Raw genomic sequence first — 8,615 nt, 5'->3', positions numbered from 1 at the left:
TGTGGGTCACTCCATGGACATTGATGAGATGTGTGATCTTACAATGTATTTTGGCGAAGCTCATTTACCAATTATAAGGATCCACAAAGATCCAAGTATTCAGTGCAGTGTTTCTTCCATGGCAGTGCCACAAAGACTAGGATCTGTGTTTTGGTGGTTCACTCTGTGGGCATGGATGTGTGATTTCCTAATGAGTTCTGGGTGAGTCCAAGTAGAAGAAACGAGGATCCACAAGGATCCAGTGCTTTGGATAAATATTTTTGTGCCATGGAGTTTATCTGGAGGTGGACCAAAGCTCTTTGTGGTGCAATCTGTCACCATGGATGTTATTTGTGATTTGTTGGTGACCCCACATAAAAATTCTGAGGCTCCATGCTTTGGATCCATGTTTTTGCACCATTACAGCACCATGGAGTGGTGGATCCGTGGTTTCTGTGGTCTTGATAAGTGAGTTTGGGGTAACTCAATGCCAAAACATGAGGATCCATGCTTTGGAACTATGTTTTTGCACCTTGGTGGTGACACATAACAGTGGATGCATGATTTCTTTGGTGCAAACTGTAGCCATGGGCATCATATGTGTTGGATAATGAATTTGCAATGCAAAAATCTTGAAGATACATGAGGATTAGTGCTTCAGAACTACACTTTTGCGCTGTGGCAGTGCTATGAAGCAATGCATCAGTGACCTTTGCGGTGCACTGTGACTAGGGACTTGAAATGTGATTTGATGGTCAGTTTTGGGTGACCCAATGCAAAAATCAGGATCCATGAGGATCTGTGGTTTGGAACTACATTTCTGCGCCATGGCGGTGCCATGAAGAAATGGATGCATGATTTTTGTAGTGTTGTCTATAGACATAGACCCCTTTCAAACTGCCCTTATAATCTGTTTGAGCAGCCGGTTGCTAACAGATTTTTTGGTATCATTTCAGACACAACCATTTGGGCTCAGTCCCAGCTAATTGATTTTTTAAAAACCGTTTCAGACAAAGCCGCTTGTGTCCCGTTGGCATCCTAGGGCTCAGCCATATTATATGAAAACTGCTTTGTCCCTTTTTCATTTCTTCCTTGCACCTCTGAATTGCTGCAGTGTGCTATTTAAAATGTCTGGAGCACTTCCGAAAGGACCAAACTTCCCCCCTCCTTTTCCTGTGGCACTTCTTTTTGGGGGATCATTCTAAGATTAGTGCTATAGCGCTAAAGTGCTAGATCACCACAGCAATCCAATGCATCTGAATGCTGGTCTCGTGGGCTCAGAAAAGGGGAATATGATGGCATGAATGTCTTTGCAGAGAAAGCGCTGCAGCTTTCATGCCAAGTCTCTTGCATGCCATTGAGGATTACGTGCCCCAAGGTCACTTCCATAGCGGCTTTTCAGGAATCCAGCATGGACACTGACAAGCCACACTAGGCACAGGTATGTATGCAGGAATGAGGGGGGGGGGGCAGCACATTGTGTTGTGCTCTGCTCTTCTGCAGTTGATCCTCACTCCTCCACCTGGTGGACGAATGAAGCAGGGAACAGCAGCATGAAGGGAAGAGACAAGTATCACTTCTGCAGGAGAAATGCAGCACTGCTTCTAGAGTAAAATAAAGGTGAAAAGGGGTTGCTGGGAGTAGATTTGCTGGTGCTTTCTACTTTTTACAAAGGCTAAATGTGCATACCTGGCACTGCCAGTCTGTGCAGGCTAAGGTGAAACAGGTCAGTTGCTGCCAGCTCACTTGGCATCTTTCTCTACTCTCCAGGTAAGTGCTTGATTCCACTGAGCCATTTATATGTATGGAAGGATTGCTGCCAGCAGAGTGTGAGTTTCTCACCTCTCCTGTCCCCTGGCAGTCCAAAAATACCCCCCAAATGCAGTTTTCCTGCTTCATGGGCACTGGGCACAAATCCTTAAAGTATCCAGAAACTGTCTGTTGGATCCAAGACAACATCTGCCATACTTACTGATCCTTCAAATCTGCCACGAAGCAATAATCTCACTGAATAATCTCTGAAGATGCCTGCCACAGTTGCTGGCGAAACGTCAGGAAATAAAATTCCAAGACCACGGTTACACAGCCTGGACACTCTACAAGAACCAATAATCTCACTATTTATTTAAAAAGCGGTAAGCACAACAGTGGGGGCAACAGCCATAAGTCTTCTGAAACAACCTCTTCAGAGGATTGAGGAGTGTTACAAATACTTGGGCGATTGCAAACACACACACACACAACACCACTGCTCTTTTCAACTGAAAAACTTGCCAAACAAAAAACACTTCAAGGAAGTCCATCCTGAAGACCACAACCACTATGGGCGCTCATACAGGCAGAGGGGGTCTCAAAGGCATGCTGCCCCAAACTGTGAAGGGGCTTTAAATGTCCCAGCAATTCAGGCCAAAGACCAGCTAGTAGCTTCTGCATTTGTTGTTAAAAGCCAAACATGCTTTTGGTCTCCAGAATTCAGTTGGAGGCAAGCAGCCATCTTATATTCTAACAGCAAAGTCAGGCAAATTTGAGGATACTTAAATCCAGTGATTGGAGCTGTGAACAGGCAAGTCAGATCTTTCTACAAACCTGAAAAATCTCCCATATTTGTAGAAAAATATGAAATCTAAAAAAAAAAAAAAATACATTGGGTTTTAAAACCCCAAGATGATAAAAGGAGTGCCTGTAGCTTTAACAAATAGATTCCCTCAGTGGCTGCTGCTAGGAAACCACAGCATTCCAGGCTTGGAGTTTTAGTGAGTAAAGGGCAGGGGGAGGGACAGAGCCCCCTTAAAACTAAAACTGATGGTGACATAAGCTTTCAGGAACTGCAGCTACTTTATCAATACATGAAATGTTTCTTGGAAAAACTATAAACCGTAGTCTCAAAAGGCAATTAAACGTACAAGAAATAATAATTATTTCCTGAGAGACAACTGTTTCATGCATGATACTAGGATGTTATAAGCTTTTTTAGTAAGCTTCAGCAAGAAAAGGGTTGTTGTGGCCTCCACCATATGTAAGGCTCAGAATATATCTTTCATAAATATATCTTTCATTTGCAACCAGCAGCATCTCTTTAGGGTAGATCTGTCCAGGAGAGTTGGCAACCTAAAACATGATTTGTGTATAACATCTATTGTCCGGAAGTTCAGGGCAGAAGGCCAGCAGAAAACTGAACAGCAGAGGATAAAAATGGTGGGATGAACAGACTGTAAAGCTACATGCTTATCTATCCAGTTTTTGAAATTGGTGTGAGCAGCCAACAAAGAATAATTGCACAAGCCTATACAGAGTTGGTGGTAGAAGGTGCCATCAAGTTGTATCTGACTTATGGCAACCTCGTAGGGAATGTAAGATACAAATAGAGGTGGTTTGCCATTGCCTGCTTCTCCGTAGCAATCTTGGACTTCCATGATGGTCTCCCATCCAAATACCCTGCTGACCCTGCTTAGCTTTCAAGATCTGATGAGATCAGACCAGCCAGGAGAGGGCACGCATAGTTGCAGCCTTCTACTAAAGACAATAGATGGGTGTAACTCAGTGGTTCCCAACCTTTTTTTGACCAGGGACCACTAGGACTTTTTTGTTCGGAGCAGGGACCCCAAGGTTCAAAATAAAAATTCAGAGAATTTGAAAATAAACTTTAATCATAACTGTTAGTTAAACATTAAACTTAGAATAATATTTGAATATATATTTTTATAATAGAGAAATTTTAATTGAAAATATTAATTTATTATGGGTTTATAACTTTGTTTCGCGGACCTTAATTTAGTTCTCGTGGACCCCTGGGGGTCCACGGTCCCCCGGTTGGGAACCAGTGGTGTAACTGCTTAGGATAGTACTGTAAGGATGCAATCTTAAACACACTTCCTACAGAATAAGTCCAAATAAACTTGGTGAGATTTATTTCAAGCAAACAAACAGATGATTGCACTATCAGTGCAATCTGGAGCACATGTTTAGATCCGAGGAGCGTTGGAAGATGTAGGCAATAGGTGGGATCTCAACCAGTTGTCACTGGAGAAGAAGCCCACAGTCTCGTAGCTGGAAAGATTGTATCAGTGGACAAACTGAAATACTAAAGCAGAAGGAGGGCAGTCTGGGAGAAACATTGCTGCCAGCTGTAACTGTCAAGAAACTGGTTCCCTTAAGCAGTTTCTTGTTCAAACTGGTTCAGGCTGAGGCCTAGGAAAGATGGAAGTATCTTTTACTGAAAACTCAAGTCAAGCTGCTTGTGGCTTCAAAGGGAGATGGGAGGAAAACTCAGGCGCATTTCACACCACTGAGCATAACAGCTTCAAGGACACAGAAGTTGGGAGGAGGGTACATTCCCTCTCATTAACATCTGAGTTCATGGGTGGGAGAAGGTGTTTGTTAAGTTGGATCTGGTGTAGCTGCAGCATGCTTGGTTTAATTGGCAAACTCCTCTGATTGGTTTTGTCACCTGGCTAACAACATGTTTCATTGGTCAAGTGACATATTCGGCCATACATTTGACTGGTTAACTAGAATCAGGCCAATGCAGGTTTTTGAGTTTATAGCTAAAATCTTTCATTCTAGTTTTGCTTCATGCCTTGGCTCCTTGCTTCAATTGACTGTGGGACTTGTCTCGATCTTAGCAGGTCATACTGACCCCAAACCCTGTCTTGGGGCGCTTTTACACATCCTTAATAATGCACTTTCAATGCACTTTAACGATAATTTGCAAGTGGATTTTGCCATTTCACACAGTAAAATCCAGCTGCAAAGTGCATTGACAATGGATTATTTGGCATGTGTGAAAGTGCCCCAGTGGTTGGACTCTGGTCTTTGAAACTTGGATGGACTCAGTAACATCTGGATATTGAACCAATGCTTGTAAAAGTGCTTAGTTGGACTTTCAGTTTTATTATTTTATCCTCACTGTTCACTGCTCTTTTATTGATTATTCTTGCACAATTCTAATAAATCACTTTAATTATACTTTGAAGTGTCTTTGAATTCAGGAGGCTTCAAACTGAATCCGGTACTTTGGCTCTCACTGGCTACAGCTTTCAGATTAATGATTTTCTGAGACTCACCTTGTAAGCATCCCACCTTGGAAGAGTTATTGTCTTGATCTTGGTCCCAGGAAGGTTAGAGGCTTGTCCCTTGGTCTCTGGCTGGCTGGATAGTAAAGGAACTGGTGGCAGTGCTACTCTGAAGCATGCAACTATCCTCCCTTGATTCCTAGATGTGAACTGAGAGCTCTCTCTAAGGACAGTAATTGTTACATAAAATAACAGCCGCTGCCAAAAATGGCAAATGCTTGTTTTGCTCCCTGTCAACCTCCATATTGTCTCATAGAATGCAAGTCATAATGACATCATGACACATTCTAACATGCATTACAGAAGGTGAGGAGGAGCTATGCATGTGGTTATCATGTCTAACAGCAGTCCTGATTTAGCTAATACCTAGTTTGTCCCTTATTAAGTTGCCCAGGAGACTCTGCCAGTTTAGCAAAATAGCAAATAAAGACACAGAGTGAAGGGGAAGTGGTACAGAATTTCATCAAAATCAGACTTTTCCATTTTTATCTTGCATATCAGTTTAAATTTCTTTAAAGATGGTCCTTAATTAAATGGCCTTCCTGGGCCTTTCTCCACCTACCCTGTTAACCATGGGCGCAGATCAAGCATCAAGTTTCTTGAAGCAAAGGGTGGAAGACATTGAACGCCAGACAGACCTTGGAAAATCACCACTTTTCCTAATACCTGATAAATCTAGATACTTGGTCTCACCTGCAGCTTATTTTTATCAACTTGAGTCTATTAATTATAGGAAGGCCTTTGCCCTTGCCAGATGCCAGGCCCTACCATTGGCTGTTTTGGAAGGGAAATATAAGAAGATCCCTAGATCAGAGAGGTTATGTCCATGTGGAACAGCGGACATTGAAACCATCGAACATGCACTGATATGTTGCGCATTCTACCACGAAGTTAGATCAATGCTTATTCCCCCCCTACTTGGTAAATTCCCTGATGAGACAGTTGAGCTTTTGGCAAAGAAGCTCCTATTAGGAGAAGACCCTCAGCTTACACGCCAAACTGTCAAGTTCTGTGCTGTTGCTATTAAAATACACAGAGCTTTATTAGAGAATGATCGTTAGAATATTTTACAATTTTATCAATTTTAATGGGATAATTTTAACCAGGGGTTGTTTTTATTGACCTTACACCTTTATATGTACGGGCAGTCTGTGATTCTGCGGTGCAGAACTATTGTGTCTGGGAATTTTGATGTGTTGGCATGTGATTGGTCAGTCAACCGTATTAATAAACTTGACTTGACTTTTATTTTCTTCTTTGAGGGGACTGGTGATAGCATTAGACATTTTTGATCCTGAAAGGAATATTCTCACATTAGCATGCCCAGTTTGCATGCTCTGTTTACATGCTTCAAAAGCAATGTTGGTCTTAAAAGTGTGATGTGGGACGCTGCAGTCTTGCGCTGCTTTACTTTTCTCATAGGCCTGAGATATGTATTAACCTTGCGTAGACTTCCTCTAGAAACGAAAGCAGAAGGAAGTGAAGATGAATCACCTGGAATGCTTGGATGGTACAGTGATGGAGCATCATCTGTCGCAGAAAGTGGTGTATATTACAAAATTTGGAGGAATATATGGTGCTGGATCCAACCAGCTCTTTGGCTGGTGAAGAAGGTTCGTGGGAATCCCCTTTTATCAACAGTGCTGTGCTGGCAATCATCAAATCTGCCTTGACAAAAGCCATGTGGAACAGGGGCTGTGGAAAAGAGGAAAATTGGGACAGACTGAGCTAAAAAGCTGGCTGGATACAGCACTTTGCTTCCTTTAAAATGTAGAAGCATAACTACAAACATGGAAGATTTGCCACATGGAAACACAATTGCCCCATGAGATTATAATCCCCGTGAAATATCATCACTGTTGGGTCAGGCTTTTTCAAAAACTGTGATGGATCTCTGTAACTTTCCGTAAATGCATCTGTTGCAAGACTCGTGATGAATTATGAGAAAGGATGTTTTCTAGTTAAGAAGAAACAGACCTCTTGAATGGACCTTCCTTTTAATTCTACAGCATTTATTGCCAATATTACTTCATTTTTCTGCAGCCCTTGGCAATGAAGCAAAGATTTTACATTTAAGATTTGTGCCTCAAGCACAGATTTTAGGATAAACAGATGTCTGTTCTATTTTCTCAGCTGTGGAATCTGGATATGGTGTTGTCCTAGCATCCTTTTAATGCCTTTAATGCTTGGCATATTTGAAAATGTAGGAAAGGATATGGCCATGCCGGTCTGTTCAATAAATCATATGCATGTGATGTCTGCCTGCGCAAACAAATGTAATGCAGAATTTTTTTGAAAAATACTCAATTTCATCTTTCCAATCACCCATGAATAAAATTCATTCATTCACAAAGAGTTGCAAATTGCTTTAGGAAGAAAATCAGAGTATTTGCGAAATGCACGAACTGTTGTAGAAACCCCATTTTCCAGTGCAGATTCTGACTGGTAGGAAAGAAAAATCTGCATAATTATGCGACAAGGACCTCTGAGTCCATACCCTTGCCTACCCAGATTTGACTCTACTTCAGGTTTCAGTAGGTAATCTAATTCATGTTTACTCCGATAAGACCAATCTTATACAAAGGGGTTTACACAGAGGCAAACGTCCATAGGATTTCAGCTGTACTAGTGCAATCAATGGGTTTAAAATGGTGTAGCTCTGCTTAGGATGGCGCTGTTAGCCCAAGGAAAAAAGTGGTTTTAGATTAAAGCAAGCCTGCATATGATAACACGGTTAGCCTTGTACCAGTTTGGAGGCTCCACATCATTCTCAATGTTCAAATGCATCTTTTGGGTTTTCTCTCTGTCTCTGCCTCCCCCCCCCCCCACATATAGAAGAACAAATATTTGGGAGGCTTCTGGGACTGTGTTCTGGAGGTATCTCACAGCTAGGTATTTTTTCCTTCTCCAGAAAGGGCTGCCCTAATATATGGGACATTCTGCCCTTAGGAAGAGATTTTCTATGACACAGGCAGATTCCTGTTTGGGATTCCAGGGTGCTTCTCACTGCCCTTGGGAGAGATGCTTTTCCCAGGTACCATGGCCTACACCTATCTTTGTTTACCTGCCACAAGGGGACAGAAAGAGTTCACAGACTTGATGAAGCTGTCACATTAGGAACTCTCTGTGCTTCATAAACAACTGGCATTTTCTAGGTTACTTGTTTATCTGTTTTGACTTCTAGGTCATCCACCTCAGTATCTAGAAAATTAGGAAAGGTAGAAACAATTGGAAAAAACCAATGCAATAAAAGCAGCAAGATAAAACAGCCAATGGAAGCCAAATGAAAAGTACCCCATGCCTACTCTCTGGCCTCTACAAGCCAGCCCCAAACGAGAAAGCTTGTTTGGTGAGTCTTGTTCAGCCATCTGCCTTCTGCTCCCCGCATCTCTGAAATATATTTTTTCCTGTGGATTTCTTGGCAGATGTATGTATGGATAACTCTTGGATGTATAAGAAAGTGTTAGAACTGTGCTGAATGCATTACTCACATGCTCAAGGAACAGACTTCTGCATTCAGCTGCTGCCAATGGAATCTGATTCTCCCAAAGCAACTGAGGTCAC

The sequence above is a fragment of the Euleptes europaea genome, chromosome 2 (assembly GCF_029931775.1).
Source record: "Euleptes europaea isolate rEulEur1 chromosome 2, rEulEur1.hap1, whole genome shotgun sequence".
In the NCBI taxonomy this organism is placed as follows: domain Eukaryota; kingdom Metazoa; phylum Chordata; class Lepidosauria; order Squamata; family Sphaerodactylidae; genus Euleptes; species Euleptes europaea.
Note: the sequence above shows the minus strand (reverse complement) of the source record.